The sequence below is a fragment of the Gopherus evgoodei genome, chromosome 1 (genome assembly GCF_007399415.2).
Source record: "Gopherus evgoodei ecotype Sinaloan lineage chromosome 1, rGopEvg1_v1.p, whole genome shotgun sequence".
Lineage (NCBI taxonomy): Eukaryota > Metazoa > Chordata > Testudines > Testudinidae > Gopherus > Gopherus evgoodei.
This window is the reverse complement of record NC_044322.1, coordinates 222,571,343-222,595,067: the sequence shown is the minus strand read 5'-3', so window position 1 is coordinate 222,595,067 and position 23,725 is coordinate 222,571,343. Positions and strand designations below refer to the sequence as shown.

At 41.5% G+C, this 23,725-nt stretch overlaps 1 long non-coding RNA gene across 1 annotated transcript; it reads right to left on the bottom strand.

The window, feature by feature from the left end:
• Positions 1 to 355: 355 nt before the first annotated feature.
• Positions 356 to 22,256, bottom strand: LOC115646729. The gene is made up of 3 exons (XR_003999113.1): positions 22,125 to 22,256; positions 774 to 869; positions 356 to 390 (listed from the first exon to the last, which is right to left on the bottom strand). It is a non-coding gene; the product is annotated as an uncharacterized LOC115646729 (long non-coding RNA).
• Positions 22,257 to 23,725: the final 1,469 nt, after the last annotated feature.

The following is a 23,725-nucleotide window of genomic DNA, read 5'->3' as shown; positions in this document are numbered from 1 at the left end:
AAACTTCAGGACCAGACTTCAAAGAGAAACTGCTGAGCTTCAGTTCATCTGCAAATTTGACACCATCAGCTCAGGATTGAACAAAGACTGTGACTGGCTTGCCAATTACAGAACCAGTTTCTCCTCTCTTGGTTTTCACACCTCAACTGCTAGAACAGGGCCTCATCCTCCCTGATTGAACTGACCTCGTTATCTCTAGCTTGCTTGCTAGCACACATATATATACCTGCCCCTGGATATTTCCATTACATGCCTCTGAGGAAGTGGGTATTCACCCACGAAAGCTCATGCTCCAAAACATCTGTTAGTCTATAAGGTGCCACAGGATTCTTTGCTGCTTTTACAGAATCACTGTAATGATCTTCCAGGGAGGAGCTGGAGCAGGGAAATCTAAAAAGAAAACAGGAAACAAATATGGGCAGAATGAGCCACTGTCCTGAGTATGTGAAGTCAGACAACACATGACCATATCTGAAAACCAAGCAACATTTCCATTCACTAGATGCTAAGTAATTCTGGCAGCTAATGAGAGTGCTTGAAACAAATTTGTCTTATCTGTCAGAGGCAGAGCCCCTCACTTGCAAACCACCCTGCTTCTGTGCTATATGCTGCTTTTTATCTCTCTGCTAATATGGTGTTGATTGATATAATAGAGGAACATTCTTATTTTAACATCCTTAAAATCTCTCTTGGGGCAGAGGAAGTAGTAAGTTGTTTAACTAAAGGCAGTACAAGAAAAGGTAGAATATCAGCTGCTTGACAATTTACTGTACCTTTGATTTCTTCATTTTCAGGTCTTTGATTCAACTGCTGCTTAAGAAGAGTGAGACATTTTGTATTCATGTAGATCCTCTCTTTCTTTCTCATTTCTAGTGGGTTATAAAAGTGGAAATTTAAGATTGTATTTTACTGGGCTAAGATAAGAAATTAGTAGAGAGATGACTAGCTGCAAAATCTGATATAGATGTGAACTTCCCCAAAGTTGGTTGGCTTTTCAATCAAGTTTTTCATTTTGGGTCCCTCTTTAAAGACAGATCATAATACTCTAGAACAGGCAAGAACTGTGTGTCACATGAGTTGCCCCCCAAAAATAGTTTCTTTAATATACTTTTTTCTTGTTGCTTGTACTAAACTGTGCCACAGAAGAATTAAAAAGTTATACATGTATATAATCTCATTCATTGTAAGTATCATCACACCTTTCTGAATTTACAGCACAAGTGCATTTGACTTATGGCAGTGATATACTTCTCCAAAGATAAAAACACCAGGAGCATTTGGCCAGGAAGGATATCTTTGCACCTGTAGATCCTTTTTAAGAAGCTGAAAATTTGGAACACATATTTCTGTGGTGTATCTGTCCTTGTCCTGTATTCCTAGAGAAGAAGTAACACAAGTACACTTCTGAATAACCTGATAGAAGCATGACAGTGGAGAAATGAAGAGTTATTAACTATGCAATGAACAATACCAGTTGTAATGACACAGGAAATGTGTACAACTCTATTCCAACATAAACAATTCAGCACAAAGGGCCTATCTTCTCAGAATTCACATGACATTCATTAAGTTCATGATATCTAGTATCAGAGGGATAGCCGTGTTAGTCTGGAACTGTAAAAGCAGCAAAGAATCCTGTGGCACCTTATAGACTAACAGATGTTTTGGAGCATGAGCTTTCGTGGGTGAATACCCACTTCGTCAGTAGTGGAAATGCCTGTAGTGGAAATTTCCAGGGGCAAGTATATATATGCAAGCAAGCTAGAGATAATGAGGTTAGTTCAATCAGGGAGGATGAGGCCTTGTTCTAGCAGTTGAGGTGTGAAAACCAAGGGAGGAGAAACTGGGTTTGTAGTTGGCAAGCCATTCACAGTCTTTGTTTAATCCTGAGCTGATGGTGTCAAATTTGCAGATGAACTGAAGCTCAGCAGTTTCTCTGTGAAGTCTGGTCCTGAAGTTTTTTTGCTGCAGGATGGCCACCTTAAGGTCTGCTATAGTGTGGCCAGGGAGGTTGAAGTGTCCAGTTTGGCCGATGGACAGTCGCTACGGAAAAGGATAAATGGACACAAATCAGATATTAGGAATGGCAATATACAAAAACCTGTAGGAGAACACTTCAACCTCCCTGGCCACACTATAGCAGACCTTAAGGTGGCCATCCTGCAGCAAAAAAACTTCAGGACCAGACTTCAAAGAGAAACTGCTGAGCTTCAGTTCATCTGCAAATTTGACACCATCAGCTCAGGATTAAACAAAGACTGTGAATGGCTTGCCAACTACAAACCCAGTTTCTCCTCCCTTGGTTTTCACACCTCAACTGCTAGAACAGGGCATCATCTTCCCTGATTGAACTAACTTCATTATCTCTAGCTTGCTTGCATATATATACCTGCCCCTGGAAATTTCCACTACATGCATCTGACGAAGTGGGTATTCACCCACAAAAGCTCATGCTCGAGAACGTCTGTTAGTCTATAAGGTGCCACAGGATTCTTTGCTGCCTATGCTCATGATGTTAACTTCAAACTCTAGCTGGAACCATTTAAATCAGTGGAAGGTAAACTATGGTCCGCGGGCCAGATCTGACCCAGCAGAGCTTTCAGTGCAGCCTGAGGGATTGCCAGGCCCATGATACAGTGGGTCTAAGGCAGGCTTCCTGCCTGTCCTGGCCCCACACCACTCCCGGAAACAGCTGGCACCACATCCCTGTGGCTCCTGGTAGAGGAAGAGGGGCAGAGGGTTCTGTGCACTACCCTCACCTGCAGGCACCTCCTTCCCCCCGCAGCTCCAATTGGCCGGAATGGGGAACTTCCCAATGGGAGCTTCGGAGGTGGTACGCACAGGCGAGGGCAGCACACGGTGGTGCTGCCTGCCCTACCCCACCCCCAGGAGCCATGGCTGGACATGCTGGCCACTTCTGGGAGCAGCATGAGGCCAGGGCAGGCTGGGAGCCTGTCTTAGCCCCACTGTGTGCTGCTGCCATCCTGGAGCTGCTCAAGGTAAGCAATGCCGGGCCAGATCTTGCACCCTGAGCCTTTTCTGCACCCTGCACCCCAATCCCCTTCTCTGAGCACCCTAACCCCCTGCCTTGAGCTCCCTGCACCACTCCTGCACCCCAACCTCCTTCCCTGTGCCCCCTCCTTCACTCCACACCCCCTCCTGTACCCTAACCTCCTTTCCTGAGCCCTCAGCCCCCTTCCCTGAGCCATCTGCTTCGCTCTGCACCCCTGCTGCACCCCAACCCCTTGCCCTGAGCCCCTTCCTGCACATTGCACCACTTCCACACCTCACATTCCCTCCTGCACCCCAATCCCCTGCCCCAGCCCAAAAATTCATGGCCCTGCATGCAATTTCCTCACCCAGACGTGGCCCTCGGGCCAAAAACTTTGTCCACCTCCAATTTAAATGATGAAGTAATTAAGCTACTATATGAGACAAGAAAATAAATTTGTATACAGCTCAATAGGCAGCTTCTCGGTGATGGTGCTTAAGTGACATTGTAATGAAATAGCAACCTTTCCCCAGTGTCCTATAGATAGGCTTGGAAGAATATAATTTTTTTTTATAATTTCAATGGGTAATATTTATATTTATTTTTAAGTTCTTAAATTTTGATCAATTTAAATTCACAGTGGTGCAAAATTATGAGGTTTAAGCAATTTTTTCCCAATATTTTGCAATTATTTCCATTTTGCAGGGTTTTAAATTGATCGATTTTCACTTTTATAAAATTGTCCATGAAATATTTTCTTAGAATTGTTTTTTTTAATTGAATTTTAAAATTTTGATTTTCTTTTGATCCTAGTTTTCCTTTTTGGCCGTAGAATGCAATGAAATGAATGATGTCCAGGGTTTTTTCCCTTCACTTTTTTCATGTTTTCCTTTTTCCTTACATTACTTTGTAACTTTGCAAAACTTCTACAAATTTGGAAGAGCTTCAGTACGGTGTTTAATTTTTCCTTCTGCCACTCTGCAACTTTTCCATAGTTGAGGAAGTTTTCAGAAGCTAGAGTGGTCAAAGGAAAAAGGAACAGAAGAAAAAGGAAAATGTGAGAAAAAATCTAGACATGATACATTATATTGTATTCAGTGGCAAATTGGAAAAGAGGAAGATCAAGAGAGGAATATGAAAATATGAATATTTAAAAAATTAAAAATTGTTTTTTCAATTAACAAATAGATGCTTAAAGAAAATCTTTTCCCAAAAAGTTTGTTTTTTTAAAAAAGTCATTTTTTATTGTAAACATTACAAACAAAAAATGTCAACCAACTCTCATAAAATCACATTTAGCTCTTTTCATCCCAAAAGTTCTCACAGAGGTTTAAGAAGTATTAACAGGACCCATATACTCCTTGACAAGCTGCAATTAAATTCTGCAGCAAGTTCCTTGGATTCTCCAGCATTCTGGTGCAGCAGACTGGACATTTCATGGCAACTTCATTTACATTTAAAACATATTATAAATTTTAAAATATATCAAACAAGGAAAAAGTTCACAGTGAGCAATTACTGGTTCTGTCTCAAGCTGAGTTTATGTACTCTCTCTCTTTATTGTTACATGAGAGAGATTGTCTGGCTGTCCTTTTATTAGAAGATCACAGCAGCCAACGGAGGAAATATGAATGTCTTTTGAAGGCTTATACTTTATACATGGGGAAGTAGCTTACTCACATTACTCATAAGAATCCCTGCACCCTACCCAGAGCACTCAGAACAGGGAGACTTTTAGAGTTAAATACCAGTTAGTAACAAGGAGTAAAACTGTAATGTTTTACTTCCTCGTTACTTAATTGAGAACAAATGAGTTAGTGTTGAAGTTAAACATTACAGTTTTACTTTCAGATTAACACATATTAGCAAATTTAATTGTTTGTGTGTGTGTATGTACAGACAATATAAAGAGGCAAATGCAAAAAAAAAAAAAGTCCCACAATTATAGAAACAAGGTGGGTGAGGTGTAGCTGGGAAGAGACAAATTTCCAACCTACATGGAGCTCTTCTTCAGCTCTTTTACCAACAGAAGTTGGTTCAATAAAAAATATCACCTCACCCACCTAGTCTCTCTAACATCCTGGGACCAACATGTCTACAACAACACTGCACAGCCCCATAATATTTAGAGTCTTTCTACAGTATTTTCTGCTTTCCTCACATTCTGAGCCTTCTCATACAAACAGCAGGCCTCACTTTCACTCCTTCCCCCCTACACAGCAATTTACAGCTATTTCCATGCTTCAGAGCTTTCACAGAGTAACCAATGCTGCTAACCTGGTCACCCAATTTTACAGGAAACTGTCTGCAACCAAACATCAATATCTGAGAAAAACAGATCAGGTACTCCCCCACTTCATCTCTCAAACACACAGGCTGTTTCTCCACCAGAGAACGGAAGTATTTGTTATTTAAAAAGTAGAATAAACATGGTTTAAGCACAAATGATTCTGTGTGACCTCACTTCCCATGGTGATTAATATAAAGAATCATTGCAGATTTGCCCTGCATCCATGCTACCACTGTTATCAATCCATTCCAGTCACAATGCTCTCTGGGTACCTATCTGATAGTTCCCAGTTCAACTCTCAGAAGCAATGTAGAAAAAATTATTTAAAATTGACATTTTGAAATGAGAAAATTCATTTCACTTAAATTATTAATTAGAAATGTTTTTCTTTTGATCTCCTTGATGAAAAATAAAACAAATTCATAAAATTGACCATTTCCAGTTCTGTTAGTGACATAGGTAGTAAAATGCTTTTCAAAATGTATTTGCTTTTGAACTACGTACCCTTTCACAATAAACTACAGTTGAATTGGCAGTGGAAAAACAGCCAGTTGGGATGCTGTGAGTGCTCTGATTGGCTGGTTAAAATCCTGAATTGTTTGTGGTTTAGCAGATTTAAGCATCTGCTTCTCATTCTGGCCAAGCTCCTGTTGGTGTTGTCTTAAGTCTTGTCTACATAGTGAGTCAGTATGCAATAGATTCATACCTTGACTTCTGTGCACTAACTCGCTGTGTAAGATACAAGTGTCATGGTTTTCCTCCTTGTCAGGCTTTGATGAAAAAACTGACTACTCATAAATATATCACTCTTCATCCATGCAGCTGCCAGAGAATACCTCTTCACCTGTGACAACTGCACAGTCCCCATCAATGTACCCTTTCTTATAATGGAAAAAGAAATGTTACTTCCAGTCATTCTAGTTATGGAATCATAGAATTGTTGGGCTGGAAGGGACTTCATGAAATCATCTAGTCCATCCCCTCATACCGAGTCAGGTTTAAGTATACCTAAACCAGCTCTGACAAAGGTTTGTCTAATTTGTTCTTAAAAACTTCCAGTTCCTAGAACCTTGCCAGGTAATCCGTTCCCACGCCTAACTATACTTAGAGTTATAAAGTTTTTTCTAATATCTAACCTGACTCCCTCTTCCTGCAAACTAAGCTGACTATCCTTTGTGGACATGCAAATCAGTTGATCACCATCATCTTTATGACAATATTTTATGTATTTGAAGACTGTTATCATGTCATCAGGGTCTGCCAAAATTTGTCCTAGGGTACGAAAGGAACTAGATCAAGCAATATTAGAAACATTAGATTATCTTTGAGAACTCAGGGGGCATGGATGAGGTCCCAGAGTGTGGGCAAGGGAAAACATAATACCTTATCTTTAAAAGGGGGAACAAAGAGGAATTATAGACCAATCAGCCTAACTTCAACAGCTGGAAAGATACCGCAACAAATTATTAAACAAGCAATTTGTAAGAACCAAGAGGATAATACAGTAATATAAGTAATAACCAACATAGATTTGTCAAGAACAAATCATTCCAAACCAATCTAATTTCCTTCTTTGATAGAGTTACTGGCCTTGTGGATAGGAGGGAAGCAGTAGGCATGATATACATTCTTTTAGCAAGGTTTTTGACTCACTTGTGCATGACAGTCTCGTATGCAAACTAGGGAAATGTGTTCTAGATGAAATTGCTATAAAGTTGGTACACAAGTAGTGGAAAAACTGTACTCAAAGAATAGTTATCCATGATTCACTCTCAAACTGGATGTATCTAGCGAGTCCCACAGGGGTCTGTCCTGCGTTTGGTACTAGTCAATATTTTCATTAATGTCTTGTATAAGAAAGTGAAGACTACACTTGTCAAATGTGCAATTGACACTAAGCTTGGAGGGACTGCAAGTGCTTTGGAGGAAAGGATTAGTATTCAAAATGACTTAGACAAATCTGAGAATTGGTCTGAAATCAGTAAAATGAAATGCAATAAGGGAAAGTGCAAAGTTCTACACTTAGGAAGGTTAGATCAAATGCACAAATATAAACTGTGGAATAGCTGGCTAGGCAGAAAAGGATGTAGAAGTTATAGTGGATCACAAACTGCATATGAGTCAATAATATGATGCAGTTGCAAAAAAGGCTAATATAATTCTAGGGCGTAGTTAGAAAGTTTTTTCTAATATCTAGCCTAAATATCCCGTTCTTCAAATTAAGTCATTACTTCTTGTCCTACCTTTGGTGGACAGGGAAAACAATTGATCCTCATCCTCTTTATAATAGCCCTTAACATATTTGAAGACTGTTATCAGGTTCTCAAGACTAAACAGGCCCATTTTTTTAACCCTTTCCTCGTAGGTCAGGTTTTCTAAACATTTTATCAATTTTGTTGCTCTCCTCTGGACTCCAGTTTGTCCACATCTTTCTTACAGTGTGTTGCCACAAAGCAGACACATTACTCCACCTTAGGCCTCACCAGGGCAGAGTATAGTGAAACAATTACCTCCTGTGCCTTACATATGACACTCCTGTTAATACATCCCAGAATGACATCTGCTTTTCTGCCATGGTGTGGCACTGTTGATTCATATTAAATCTGTGATCTGCTGTAACTTCTAGATCCTTTTCTGCAGTAGTACTGCCTAGCCAGTTATGTCCCATTTGATTTTTCCTTCCTTAAACGTAGTACTTATTTCAACATCACTATCTCAGTTTCCTGAAGGTGTCTAATCTCTTTGGAACCTAAAAGCTGTGGTATATAACAATGTCAAATTATTTTAGTAATAAGAGAACAATTTTGGAGAAGCATATAAATATCTCAAAGGAATGATGAATGAAATCAAGGGAGATCTAGAGAAAGCAGTAGAATTTGATCTATTCATAGATTGTAGGGCTGGAAGGGACCTCGAAAGGTCATCGAGTTCAGTCCCCCACCCTCATGGCGGGACCAAATACTATCTAGACCATCCCTGATAGACATTTTTCTAACCTACTCTTAAATATCTCCAGAGATGGAGATTCTGCAACCTCCCTAGGCAATTTATTCCAGTGTTTAACCACCCTGACAGTTAGGAACTTTTTCCTAATGTCCAACCTAAACCTCCCATGCTGCAGTTAAGCTCATTGCTTCTTGTTCTGTCCTTAGAGGTTAAGATGAACAAGTTTTCTCCCTCCTCCTTATGACACACTTTTAGATACCTGAAAACTGCTATCATGTCCCCTCTCAGTCTTCTCTTTTCCAAACTAAACAAACCCAATTCTTTCAGCCTTCCTTCATAGGTCATGTTCTCAAGACCTTTAATCATTCTTGTTGCTCTTCTCTGGACCCTCTCCAATTTCTCCACATCTTTCTTGAAATGCGGTGCCCAGAACTGGACACAATACTCCAGCTGAGGCCTAACCAGTGCAGAGTAGAGCAGAAGAATGACTTCTCGTGTCTTGCTCACAACACACCTGTTAATGCATCCCAGAATCACGTTTGCTTTTTTTGCAACAGCATCACACTGTTGACTCATATTAAGCTTGTGGTCCACTATAACCCCTAGATCCCTCTGTCGTACTCCTTCCTAGACTTCCTATGTAGCGCAGATTGTTTTTCAGTCCCTACTGACACCGGGCACTGACTGAGAGGAGGGACCATTTGGATCATATTGGACTCTGACTCACGTTAATAGAAATTTTTTTACCTCAGTATCTTAGGACATCCTATGTCCCTTGGCTTCAAAATCAAACACTATATCAAAGTTCCTGGATGTGCCTGGGACCTTTAGACTCAGACTTCAAGGACATCTAGTCTGACCTGCATATTACAGGCCACAGAACCTCACCCATCCACTCCTGTAATAAACCCCTCACCTCTGGTCGAGTTATTGAAGTCCTCAAATAATGATTTAAAGACTTAAAATTACCAAGAATTCACCATGCACACTAGTTAAAACCTGCAGATGATCCATGCCCCATGCTGCAGAGGAAGGCAAAATCCCACAGGGTCTCTGTCAATCTGAGCTGGGGGGAAATTCCTTCCCAACCCCAAATATGGTGAGTGGATAAACCTTCAGCATGTGGGCAAGACCCATCAGGCAGATACCTGGGAAAGAATTCTCTGTAGTAACTCAGAGCCCTCCCCATTTAGTGTCCTGTCTCCGACCATTGGGGATTTTTGCTACTAGCAGTTGCCAATGGGCCACATTGTAGGTTGTAGGTAGTCCTGTCATACCATACCCTCCATAAACTTATCAAGCTCAGACTTCTAGGTCTGTAGAGAGAGCTGTTGCCTCCCCACATGCAGGGCCTGTAGATCTTATCACGGGTTAATCACAATGAAAAGTTGTCAGTGGGTTTATGAAATTCAGTGCATGAACAATAGGAAATCATAACTAGCTTTTTTCATGCAGGTATGGATATAAGGTAGGGTAATGTGGTTATAACAAGTCCTGATGAACTGAAACTTCTCTGTGGTTTAGAAATCAAATTGGCCAGATCAGTCACATTGTTCATTGTCTCCAAGAATGTTGGCTATAGATTTCATGTTGACAACATTCCCCACCGCCCCTTGTTTACCCCATTTTGGTCATGTGCATGGCCAAAGGCAGAAATTCAGGCACCTAGGGAAATTTTATTGTAAAAACTTAGACAATGAGTGATTTTAGGTGCTTACAGGATTTGTCATGGGGTTTTGTACATCACAGTGGAGCTAAAACTAAGATTTAAGCACCTAAAATAGGATCTTAGGTGCCTGACTCCTTTTGCGCATTCTGCCCTTAGTAACTATTACATTCCATTGTTTCAGATTATTTTTCCCCAAATGTAGTATCTTTCACGTTGTCCATCTTGATTCTTATTTTATTCCCTATCAATATTTCTCACTTCTCTACGGTGATTTATATTATTTAACTGGCCTTAATTATATTCACAGCACTTATCCCTTTTAATATTTCATTATTGCGTTATTTACTCAAATTTACAGATTATGCATAAATATGTTAAGTAAATGCAGCCCAACACAGTCCTATGTGGTACTCCTTCACAAGATCATATGTTGTCATTTTCCTTCTCCCTTTGCTTACAACCTTCAACAGTTTTCAGGTGAAGTTTCTTGATTCATAGGCAAACCAATGTAAACTGTTTTCTCAAGCAAGTTTTCTTGAGAGTCTATGTAAAATGTTTTCCTACTATCCCTATATGTTACTTCTACCACTTTCCTTGTCAGATGCTGAACTTGTAGATTTTGCCTTTCAGGATAAAATAATTAAAGATGGGGTCAGATTATTTCCTGAAAGTTCAAAATTGTGAGATCCAGGAATTTAGATCAGACTCACCTCTATTTCTAACTAACTAATGTTACCCTAAAAAGGAGGAGATCACAGAACTATAAACAAAGGACTATATGTCACAGAGACTCTCACAACTATAAATCTTTAAATACATACTCCCTAAAGAGAAAAACATAAAATCGAAGTTACATGTCTGTATAACATCTTTCATGGAAACACTTTCATTCATTTCTTGAATTAGAAAACACAAGTATATTTTACCAACATTAATGTTCTACTCTAATAATAAAAGCTTTATATGTATTTGGCCATGATACCTTTGTCTGTAACTGTAATTATTTATGAAGAGGCTGAAGAGCTATGGTATATAATTTGTACTCGATCTTTTCTGGTCCTGTATATATGAATCTCCAGGGGAGAAAAGATGATATTTCACTCTGGCTGTCCTGATAGAAGATCAACCACGCAAGCCAAAAGACAATGGCTTATTCACTTCATGATGTTCCAGCTGAAACCTCACAGGAAGGTTATTGGCTATTAATATGAAAAGACCTCCCTCGGTGCAAAGTGCTCACTGAAGATAGTTCATTGCTGGAAGTGCTTGATTCTTCTCTGATTCAGATGTAACTCAGGTGTAACTCCATTGAAATCAGTGTAAATGAGAGGAGATTCAAGTCTAATTCTTATTTTAATCTCAGTGAACCTGTGGAGTTACTTCTCAGCAGCAGGTTACCAAGAAATGTCATGGAGTTTGGAGTTCCACAGGCTAATTTATGTCACATCAGTGGAATAGTTGAATAGTTCATACTAACCATTTACTATGTACTGAATTTTTAATTTTACTCTGAACCACTATTTTTTTTGTTTCAAAGGAAAGGGTCTGGATCTCCTGAATGGCCTCCCCTGTCTCATTCACTGTTTTATAACCCTGTATCACATCTTCTCTTAGACTTCTTTTTTTAAAAACATGTTACGGGAAAATACACAAGTATAGTTAACAATGATTGAAGAAGACTTAAAAAAAGAAAGACTACTGAATCTGTTTAGCCTGAAATATGAATTATATCAGATTATTTCCCTCAATATGGGCTTATTAGTATATTAATTGATTCCAATGCCATCTGGGTCTCAGGCCTAGTCTACACTACGTGTTTAAACTGAATTTAGCAGCGTTAAACCAACTTAACCCTGCACCCATCCACACAACAAGGCCCTTTATATCGATATAAAGGGCTCTTTAAATAGATTTCTGTACTCCTCCCTGACGAGAAGAGTAGCGCTAAAATCGGTATTACCATATCTGATTAGGGTTAGTGTGGCCGCAAATCGACGGTATTGGCCTCCGGGCAGTATCCCACAGTGCACCACTATGACCACTCTGGACAACAATCTCAATTCGGATGCAGTGGCCAGGTAAACAGGAAAAGACTCGCAAAATTTTGATTTTCATTTCCTTTTTGCCCAGCGTGGAGCTCTGATCAGCACGGGTGGCGATGCAGTCTCAAATCCAAAAAGAGCTCCAGCATGGACCGTACTGGAGATATTGGATCTCATCGCTGTATGGGGAAACAAATCTGTTTTATCAGAGCTCCGTTACAGAAGACGAAATGCCAAAGCGTTTAAAAAAAAAATCTACAGGCTACACAGTGCTGCGTGACAAGTGTAACAGGAAGCCAGAGACTCAAATGGATGCTCATGGAGGGAGGGAGGGGGTACTGAGGACTCCAGCTATCCCACAGTCCCCAGCAGTCTCCGAAAAGTATTTGCATTCTTGGCTGAGATCCCAGTGCCTGTAGGTTCAAACACATTGTCCAGCGTGGTTCAGGGTATAGCTCGTCAATTTACTCCCTCCCCCCACCACGTGAAAGAAAAGGGAAAGAAATCGTTTCTTGACTTCTTTCAATGTCACCCTATGTCTACTGAATGCTGGTGGTAGAAGCGATGCTGCAGCAGTGAAGAGCAGTATCTGCTCTTCTCCCCTCCCCAGTGGCAGATGGTACAATATGACTGCTATCTGTCATCACCATCAGCCCATGCTTGATAATTGCTGAATACCCCTGGCTGGCCTCAGGGGCGCCTGGGTAAAAATAGGAATGATTCCTGGTCATTCCCAGTAGATGGGACAGAACGGCTGGTAACCATCCTCATCATAGCAACTGGGGGCTGAGCTCTATCAGCCTCCTCCCTTTCCTGTGTAAAGAAAAGATTCTGCACTGCCTGGACTATCGTAGCAGTGGCATGCTGGTCTCCTCTCCCCCGCACTGCTTAATATCCTGCCTGGACTGTCATAGCACCAGGAGGTTGCCTCCCCCTCATTTTATCTCACTAACAAGTCACTGTTTGTTATTCCTGCATTCTTTATAACTTCATGACACAAATGGGGGGGGACACTGCCACGGTAGCCCAGGAAGGTTGGGGGAGGAGGGAAGCAACGGGTGGGGTTGTTGCAGGGGCACCCCCCGTGAATGGCATGTAGCTCATCATATCTGTGGGATCTGACACGGAGCAGCTGTGCTCTTTGATACACTGGTTCTCTAGTACACTTGCCCCATATTCTAGGTAAGACAGACTCTATTTTTAGAAACCATAAAGGAGGGATTGACTCGGAGAGTCATTCCCAGTTTTGCTTTTGCACCCCTGGCCGATCTCAGCCAGGGGCACCCATGATAGCAGCAGACAGCACAGAAGGACAGATAACCGTCATCTCATTGCCAAATTACACTGGCAGCAGATGGTACAGAACAACTAGTAACCATCTCTGCTATCATGCAAAAGCAAATGAATGCTGCTGTGTAGCGCTGGAGTATCGCCTCTGTCCGCGGCATCCAGTACACATAAGGTGACTGTAAAAAAAAAAAAGCTGAATGGGCTCCATGATTGCTGTGCTATGGCGTCTGCCAGGGCAATCCAAGGGAAAAGGGCACAAAATGATTGTCTGCCGTTGCTTTCCCGGAGGAAGGAATGACTGACGACATTTACCCAGAACCACCCGCGACAATGATTATTGCCCCATCAGCCAATGGGCTCTCAACTCAGAATTCTAAGGGGCGGGGGAGACTGTGGGAACTATGGGATAGCTACCGAATAGCTACCCACAGTGCAACACTCCGGAAATCGACCCTAGCCTTGGACCATGGACGCACACCGCCAAATTAATGTGCTCAGTGTGGCCGCGTGCACTCGATTTTACACAATCTGTTTTATAAAACTCATTTATGTAAAATCGGAATTACCCCGTAGTGTAGACGTACCCTACGTTACAGTAACAACCTGCTCAAAAGTAACCAGGTGGATAATATTCCTATCCTAATTTGGATAAGAAAGGTCAAGGATTTACTGACAGACTGGTCAGTGCAACCTATTTAATGTCTCCTGTGACACTCCAAGAACTGAAGAAGAGCTCTGTGTGGCTCATAAGCTTCCCTCTCTCACCAACAGAGGTTGGTCCATTAATATATATTACCTTACCCAACTTGTCTCTCATTGATTAGACACTCAGACCGTGGTCCTCAAAGGTAGGAGAAGCACTCAGAAATAACCAGAGCTTCAACTTCAATAGGGCCAGTTTAATAATAGCCTCCTACATAATAAGGAGCCAATGTAAAAAATGTAATGAAAGATGAAATATGATCCCAACTTCTCAAACCAGTAAGCAGAACTACAGGTGCATTGAGAACAAGTTCAGAGCTAGGGAGAAGTCCTTCTGTGAACCCTTATGCTTACAAGAATAGAGTTTGTTGTTGTCATAATACCATAATTAAGGGTGCACAGGTACAAACTACAAAACTGTGTGTTGAGGAGAGGAAAACCCACTTTTGTACCATATTTAATACAAGGATGTCCATGGTATGGTCTAAAGTGATGCCAAGATTCTTAACCTCATCTGTGGATGATCCCCATTACAATATGGGGTAAGACAAAGGAAGCAAAAGCATAAGGGAAACCTGCCCATCAACAAGAATTCCATCAATCCATATTTCCAGGGTTGAGGACAAAGTGTCTCTGACACAAGCATCTAGGTAGGCCCTGAGGCCTAAGCCTGAGCTGTCAGAATCCACTGTGAGGAATTTGTCCAATACTGTACTTCCAGCACCTTGTGCTTGGGACAAAGCTGTCCTTGCTCCAAAGCATGGTCCCACTGCTCGTGACCCAGGCCCCGTATGCTTGTCTACTCTGGAGAAACGTACCATGGTTAGGAACCCTGTGGTCCCCTAGTATATTTATTATCTTGTGTCCACTCACCAAAGCACTCCAAATGCATGACAAATTCCATTTGGAGTAGACTTGCTTTCAGGTTTAAATGCTGTGTGGTTCTCTTAATCTATTTACATCTAAACTATTTTAGTATCAGTGTGAGTGGCAATGGTTCAACCATTCGTCAATGGCGGCATTTTAAAAACCTCCAAAAATACAGTGTTTGGGGAGTTGTGTTGAGCAAGGCACCAAGAAACCATTGTAATTGGAAGAGTTTATAACAGAGCTATTGTGTATGCAGGGCAAACCTACAATTGTTTTTAACATGAATCAGCATGGCTAGAGAGGATGCACTTAAACCTTCTCATTCAGTAACAAAATAATTTAGCTCTCTAGCCTGCAAACAGCTTGGTGCAAGCTAGAGCTTCCTGAAATTTGAGAGACTTTGTATGTGCATAACTGAGCTGCTTCTCAGTTGTTGATATTTGACCACAAGGTGAAGTAAACATATTAGAGACGTCATTTATGCTATGAAAGCTTTGCACTATGGAAGATATAAACTACTCTGGTGGGGCCCCCGTGCGTGTTTGTTTGCTGTGTGTTTCTTTTTGAAGGCTCAGAACCTAAAGTAGCAGCAAAAACAACACAGAAAGACCCTAGAAACTGAGGGATTTTGATTTTTTTACTCTTGCAGATTTCTATTGTTTATAAACACACACACACTTTGAAAAGATAAATTAATCTGCCAGAATTTTACTTTTCTTAGATGATTTGTCTTTAACGCTCAAAATTTCCATGCTCTGAGTTCTCTTGTCAAGTGTATGGTTTCTCACTAGCAATGTGAGTCTGATGCTTCCTGTGTGGTATAAGCCAGTGCCTTGAATAGATATTTATATTTCCTGTGTTGGCTGTTATTGACCCTTTAATATGACGATAGCCAGAGAGCCTCATTTAACAGGAAAGAGTAGCCACATGTAACCAAATTCTTTTCAACCTAACATGGAGCCAGCATTTGCTGTCTGTGACATCTTTCTCTGTTTAACCTTCTCACCAATTTGGAAAGCATGGTCCTCACCTTTATAGATTCATAGACTTTAAGCTCACAAGGGACCATTATGATTATCTAGTCTGACTTGCACAATGCAGGCCACAGAATCTCACCCACCCACTCCTGTGACAAAGCCCTAACCTATGTCTGAGTTACTGAAGTCCTCAAATCGTGGTTTAAAGACCTCAAGGTGCAGAGAATCTTCCATCAAGTGACCCGTGCCCCATGCTGCAGAGGAAGGCGAAAAACCTCCAGGGCCTCTGCCAAACTTCCCTGGAGGAAAATTCCTTCCCGACCCCAAATATGGTGATCAGTTAAACCCTGAGCATGTGGGCAAGACTCACCAGCCAGCACCCAGGAAAGAATTCTCTGTAGTAACTCAGATCCCATCCCCTCTAACATCCAATCACAGACCTTTATAACAGTGTTGCTCTTTGGTAGGGTAAACAGCCAGCCTCTCTTGGTTGAATTTAACACAGCTTCACAAGCAGGACCCTAGCTGTACATGTTACTCTCAGACAACATAGAAGTACATATGGCATGCATTGATATCCCAACTAATACTGAAGAAAGTCCCTCAGTGAAGTCCCTCACTTAAGTGAGTGTGTGGAGATTTGTCCATTGCTTTAAACAACCTTCACCTGTTCTGAGCAACCTGATTAACTACCTGCGGTGGAGTCCCAGGGTTGCGACCTGGCCTGTGGGACCACTGAGCCTTTCAAATGCACCAACGTGGACTGCCTCTAACACTGTGATGCCAAAATCAAGCTACAAACCTCTGATAGGCACTAAGCCATAGGTGATGGAACTCAGGGTGGGGGGGGTGCTGCTGCAGCCCCTGTCTTGAAGTGGTTTCCATTATATACAGTTTGGTTCAATGGTTCTCAGCACCCCCACTATACAAATTGCTCCAGTGCCCCTTGCACTGCACTTACACAGACATACACAGAAAGGGACACACCCAACTGAGTTACATGAATGATCTCCCAGCCACTCATGAACCGTCAATAGAGATGCTCCAGCTAATTCCATCCAGCTTCAGCCCTATACCCCACTGTCTTACACTGCTCAAGGCCACCTTGGGCAATGCAACTTCATTAAGTGGTTCACTACTCCTCCAGAGTGGGATGGACACACACTGGCCTTTGTAAACTGAACTAAGATTTTGAAGCACTTCAACCAAAACACACTGTTTTAGGTAAAGTATAAAGCAAGTTTATTAACTACAAAAAGATAGATTTTAAGTGATTATAAATGGTAGGCATAATGGTCAGAGATAGTTACTTTATGAAAATTTTAAATCCTAAGCTTTTAGTCAAAGAAAGAGTTGAATCAAGCAACGTCCCTGTTGAATGACAAAAGCAGGTTATAGTTCCTTATTACACATGTAGCCCTTCTGCCAGTCAGAGTTGGCAGAAACAAGGATCAGGTTCAGTATCTAGAGGTTCCTTTTCAACAACACAACACAAAACCAGCTCAAGCCCCCACCCAGTGACATGGAAGAATTACATACCACCACCACCCAGGTGCCTCTAAGAGGCAATACTTCCCCTCTTGCAAGCATGGAGTCTGAGTGTAGCAAAATAAAAAATATTTTAATAAAAGGAAGGAAGTAACCTGGCATTAATTTGGGAAAACACCTCAAAGAGGGTTCATAAACATAAACCAGGAGTAAAAGACCCATCCCTCCAAGTAAGTTGGGCAGAGTCCTTTCCCCTCAGGTTCTTAAGTTCAGCAACAAAAAGTCCCTTTAACATGACCATCCCTTCTGCACACCCAACTCATAGTTGTTGTCCTGGGTCTTTGCAGGCCCAGAGTTCAGAGGTGCATCTGCAGAGTTCACCTCCCACCCTATGTGGAGAGGGGTGGTAAGAAGGTACCTTACTCACTCTGTTGCCCAGGTACTCACTGCTCCTCTCTGCTATCAGCTTGCTACTCCTCTTCACCACCTGCCCTGCTCACAGATCCGCCAGGATGTCCTCAGGTCCCACCACTTAACACAGCTCTCAGTGATTTCAACTGTTAGTCGGGAAGCCTCACTGCTGGTGCACACTGTCCAGTCTTGTATAATCCATGTCAAACTCCTGATTATTTCCTTTACTTGATAAGGTCATGCCTGGTCAGAATTTGTACTGACGCTGCCCCAGAATTTCTAGGATCAGAGAGGTAGTCTAGATCTGTAAAAGCAGCAAAAAGTCCTGTGGCACCTTATAGACTAACAGACATATTGGAGCATGAGCTTTCGTGGGTGAATACCCACTTCGTCGGATGCATGACGAAGTGGGTATTCATCCATGAAAGCTCATGATCCAATATATCTGCTAGTCTATAAGGTGCCACAGGACTCTTCTCAGAATTTCTAGTCTGCCTCACCACAGTGCTGGAGAATCCAGGGGTCTTGTTGCAGAAATTAAGTCGAGCTCACTGAGGAGTATACAGGACCTCATACATGTGTTATAAAGCACTCTGAAATCCTTTGAGATGAAAGAAGCTATCTAATTATAAAACATTATTGTCATTGCTATGGACTGAATGGTAAGTTGCTCATGACTTACACAACATTGTCACAGGATCTCTATTACTGGCTGCATTAGGACTGATAGTTCTGATTCTAGTGGCTACAGAGTCACAGACATTACAGATGGAATAAAACCTGTTAGTTTATTCTGCCCATAACCCTACCAGTGTGGGATTACTCATGAAACTACATTTTCTAGTGTGCTTCCAATCTCATTTTAAGTGCCCAAAGCCATGGAACCTCCTCCATTTCCCTTGGGCAATAATTCTGCAGCATACTGCATCTTAGGATTTGTCTATGCAGCTAAGAAAAACTTGCTGCTTGCCAGTGCCAGCTGACTTGGGCTTGCAGGGCTTGGGCTGTGGGGCTGTTATATGACTGGATAGACTTCCAGGCTCAGGCTGGAGGCCTGAGGTCCCTTCCACCTCACAGGATCCTAGACCTCAGGCTCCATCCCAAGCCTGCAAGTCTACACAGCAATAAAATAGCCCTGCAGCCTGAGCCTTATCAGCCTGAGTCAGCTGGCACACACCAGCCATAGGTGTCTAGTTGCTGTGTAGACATATTCTTAGTGTCAGGAAATTTCCCTTGATTTTGGAATATATTCTCTGGTCTAGCTGAGCTGCACTTGGCATGAAACTGAAGGGGGGGATGGGTTGGAAACCAATAAGGTTTTAGGACACCATTTATCCCTTGAATAATGGAACAAATCTGCACGGGTCTAGAGCCCTGGTGCAAGTTGGAGCAACTTGAAGTCAGATCTGAACACTGGCTGAGAGGACCCATTCTGGCAGTCAGTGACTGCTGGGATTTAGGGATCCCCATGGAGCATAACAAAGCAGCTCATGTGGAACCCTGTATCTTGTCCATTTAGTCTTAATTTTCCCTTTCTTAATTTAACTAATTACTCTTAGTTATATGCCTGTGAACCTCCCTATAAAATTCATCCCCCTCATTAGTGTCTATGTTTATCAAACCTTAGTAGAGTATGTGCAATCATTGTTTAGCTAAACTCAGCTACCATGGAGTTGCCCCAGTAAATGGGAGGAAAATTGGGCTGTATACATTTAGCTCATTTAAAATGTTCCTGTTAAGTCAGTTCTTCCAATGCAGCTGATCAGTTTTGTTGCTTACCTCTGAACTCCCTCCAGTTTGTCAATATCTTTCTGAGGAGATGCACAGAACTGAATGTTTCAGGTCCAATGAAAAGAAGAACACATTTTTTGACCAAAAACATCTGTTTTTTTCTTATTCTTATGTATTATTTGTATTGTCATAGTGTTTACAAACCCTAGTAATGTACCAGGATCCTATTGTGCTAGTTCCTGTACAAACACAGAACAAAAAGACAGACCCTACCTGTGATGGGGCGTTCATCCCACACTAGCCCTGGAAGGGTTAATAGAAGGAAGAGAGGCTAGTTAGCTATAGGCTGCACCTGGAGGGAGCCAAGATGCAATGAGGCTTAATTGGGGGTGAAGCTTACCTGAGCAGAAACAAGTAGGGCTTCTGTAAAGACAGGGAGCTAGCAACAGAGAAGAGGGCTGCATTGAGGAAGCCTGAAGTCACACTCCCTGATAAAAGGAGGCGATTAGGAGCCTGTAATAGGAGTGTAGGATGCAGTCCACGGAAGGAGCAGTAAGGACTGAAAGAATATACCTTAAGTGCTGGTTCGAGGGCCCCTAGATTAAAACCCAGGTCTCCCTACAAGGCACTGTGGGGGTGGGTCACTCAGCACAGTGGATATAGAGACTGCCTGAGACTACATGGAGGGAGACTTTGGTGAGACCCCAGAAGCTGAGAACAATTGTGATTTGGCCAGAGGGCTAAGGCACAAAAGAGAGGCACGTAGCTCCTGATTAGCAAGAGAGAGGCCACAGAGGGAGTGACTGAGATAACAGGCTGAGTCACTGCTGGATGGGGTGCAGACAGTAGTGAGCTAATTCTTAAAATGAGCCATAGGAGGCATGTGCCCATTATACTGCCCAGTATGATTTATAATCTCTTTCTTTCTTGGAAAACCCATTTTTAAAAATGACTGGAAAAAAGGGAAGAGAATGAAAGGTGGTGGAAGGATGAAAAGGAAAGAAGGAAAAAAACCCAAAATCTGATGAATTAAAATATGGAAATAAAGATTTTAAAAAAAATTGAAAAAATCCCAAATGGGTCCATTTCAAAACCTGCTAAATGAGAATAGTTTGTAATTTTTCAAAAAACTGGTTCCATTTTTGGACCAAGTTTATCAATCAAATGGAAAATTATCAGGAATGAAGAGAGATTATCAGTTGTGATAGGCATACTCAAAAAGCTCTCTGTGCAGGTCTAGAGTTGTTGCTATTTCTAGTTGTATTCTCCATTTAAGATAGAACCAATGATATCTCTAAAACATGAATGAACTTTTTAAGTGAACCCACCATACCTCCCCTCCAACCGCTTTGATTAGAAAGTAAATTCATAGCAGCGAACAGATGACAAAGCCCATTCTGGGTGGTAAACAGAAAGGCAATAAGACCATAAAACTTAAAAAGGATATTCTTGGAGCTTGTGTAGTGCCATTGACTGTGTATTTTACAGACTCTGGTACTCAGTAAATACAGTATGTTCCAACCAGGCTTTGGGATTAACACCATTTTAACTCTTACAGATAAAAGTCACTTTGCTCTCAGCTCTTTGGGTTGGGGTACAAACTTCCTGTGCGGTTTCAGCTGAAACATTACACAGAAAATAGTTCCTCCTGTATTAGCTTTCTTGCTTCTATCAGGGCAGTCTGATGGTGCTATCAGACTTGTTCTTCCCTGGATATTCACCTACAGGATCAGGACAGATTTGCCATTTCATACACCTAGGACTTCAGGTTCTTTCCAAAGACCTATGGGTACAGTTAATGGTTGCATGATCAAATGCTTATCGGATTTTTATTTTTAAAGCAGTTGTTCATTGGTGTAGATAAAAGTTACATGTGTTGTATAATTCAGGAATAAATGACAATTCTTACAGTGAAAGATTATATAGATGTGTAACTTTTAATTTTAAAAGGATGAAGTTTAGCTCAAGCACAAGGAAAGGCATATTAAAGGATTTGTTATTTCAAGCAGCTCATGCAGCACACAATTCCCTCCTTGAGGCTTTGTGAGTCATTTGCCTCTAATGAATTACACTTTGTCTTTAGAAATGGGTCCAATCCAAAAACTTGGCAGCAAACTCCACTGAATTTCAGGGAGTTCAGATCCAATCCAGACTGTAGCTAGCCACAACTCTGAAATCCACTTTAAAATTTCCACCATTATAAACCGCCAGAAGTGACCCATCAGGAGCTGAGCAACACACGTTTGGAATGTCACACTCTTTCCAAGAAGCAAAGGAAATAAAGACCCAAGGAAACCAAGAGCAAAGGTGCTGTCTTAATAAGCCACTGACTTTGTACTTTCTTTTACTGACCATAGTCAGACCTCCTCCTCCTTTCACAGCCCTGACTTTTGATATTTGGAATGGTAGAGTCAAAATGTCCCTCTGATTGTCACACAGCATCAAGTTATGGGGGACGAGGGGGTGACAGCACCAAGACCAAATAGAGTTAATGTTCATGGAAGTTTCAAGATGGGGGCTCACAGCACTGGCAGGTACAACAAGTGCCTATTGCCTCCAAAAATTCTTTTTGGCTGCCAGAGTTATTGGGGCTCAGATGTGTAAGACCAGGAGTGCAAATGAAAGATCAGTGGGATCCCAGAAGCAAGCTGAAGGGAGATTAAGGTCGTATTGCCTACCCCAACAAAAGGAAGGTTTAAGACAAATTGGTACTTACTCAAGTTGTTCACATGATGAGAAGGTTATTTTAAGACAAACCTGCATGCACCTAATGATAGTGGGGTCCTTCCCTCTCAGACTGAGGCACTAAGCATTTTCCTCAGTATTAGAAGGGAAACCTCCCACTAGCTTTCACTGTCCGGGAAGGATGCGGATCCACTCCACAGACATGCACCTCAGACCAACATGCATTTCCTGAATCTTAACAAGGGAAACAGCCTGAAGTTCTAAAAAGGGCTTCGATGTTTGAATCATCATGATGCAACATTGTTACAAAGTGGGGTCTGTGCCCCTTGAGCTTATATTTGGTGAGAAAATTGAAAAATGTCAAAGTGAACAAATGTCTCCCTCTCATGTTGAAAACAATTCTAGTTCTGCTCTGCTACTCTTTCTTTGTATATAAATCCCCAAGGGAGAGAGATCCTCTGTCTGGCCCCTTTTGTAGGGTAGTGGCAGCCAACGAAAGAAATGAGAATGTCTTTCAAAAGCACTGGCTTAAACCACATTGGAAATGAGAAGCTCTGCACATTAACCAGAGCACTCAGAGCTACTTAAAAATGAAAAGGTGAAGAGAAGGAGCAGGCTTTAAATTAAGGAAATAGCCCAGGATATGTCAAATGAGTTCATAAATATGTGTTGTGCATCACAGTTCAATTTGTTTTGAAGTATGTAAAGTTAAATTTTACATTTCAAGATTATCAGAAGCAGAATGCATGAGTCATAAGGGTAATTGAGTAGATACACTATCTGAACTGGTTAACTAGTGATTTCCACAACTTGGCTTCTTTAACTGTAGTTTTCTGATTACAGAGCATACACAAAAGATTATATTAGTCACTTGAACAACTTTCAGGATGAGTTAACATTTTGAGGTAGGACTATCAAGAGGATTCAGAGATCAGAGGGACAAAAGGTGAGAAGACACATGTGCTGAATTCACAGATGTTGGTTGATTCCAGTACACTGACAGGCTCCTGCAGACCATTGTACTGTGAGACTAAACTTTTTAATACAAAAGTCCTGCCGTGCATTAAGGACTGCAGCAGCAGTCTCATAGCTCTATTGGATGTTAATCAGAACCATCTACTTTGTCAGTGCACTGAATAAAATTCTCTATTTCTATGCCATAACTCACTAGAATAAAGCAAGGAGGTGGTGACCTACACAGAACTGAAATACCATAAGGCTTATGAGCAGCAGAGGAGACAAAGGACTATGAACTCGCACCCATCAGTGCTGAGGCAGGACCAAGTAAATCTAGACCATACCTGACAAGTGTTTGTCCAAACTGTTCTTAAAAACCTCCATTGGTGGGGATTCCACTGCCTCCTTTGAAAGCCTATTCCAATTTTTTCCTAATAACTAATGCAAATCTCTCTTCCTTCAAGGCTCTCTTGATTACTTGTCCTACCTTCAGTGGACATGGAGAACAGTTGATCACCATCCTCTTTATAACAGCCCTTAACATATTCAAAGACTGTTATCAAGTTCCCACTCAGTCTTCTCTTCTCTAGACTGAACACGCCCAGTCTATTCAACCTTTTCTCATAGGTCAGGTTTTCTAAATTTATCATTGATGTTGTTCTCCCCTGGACTCTC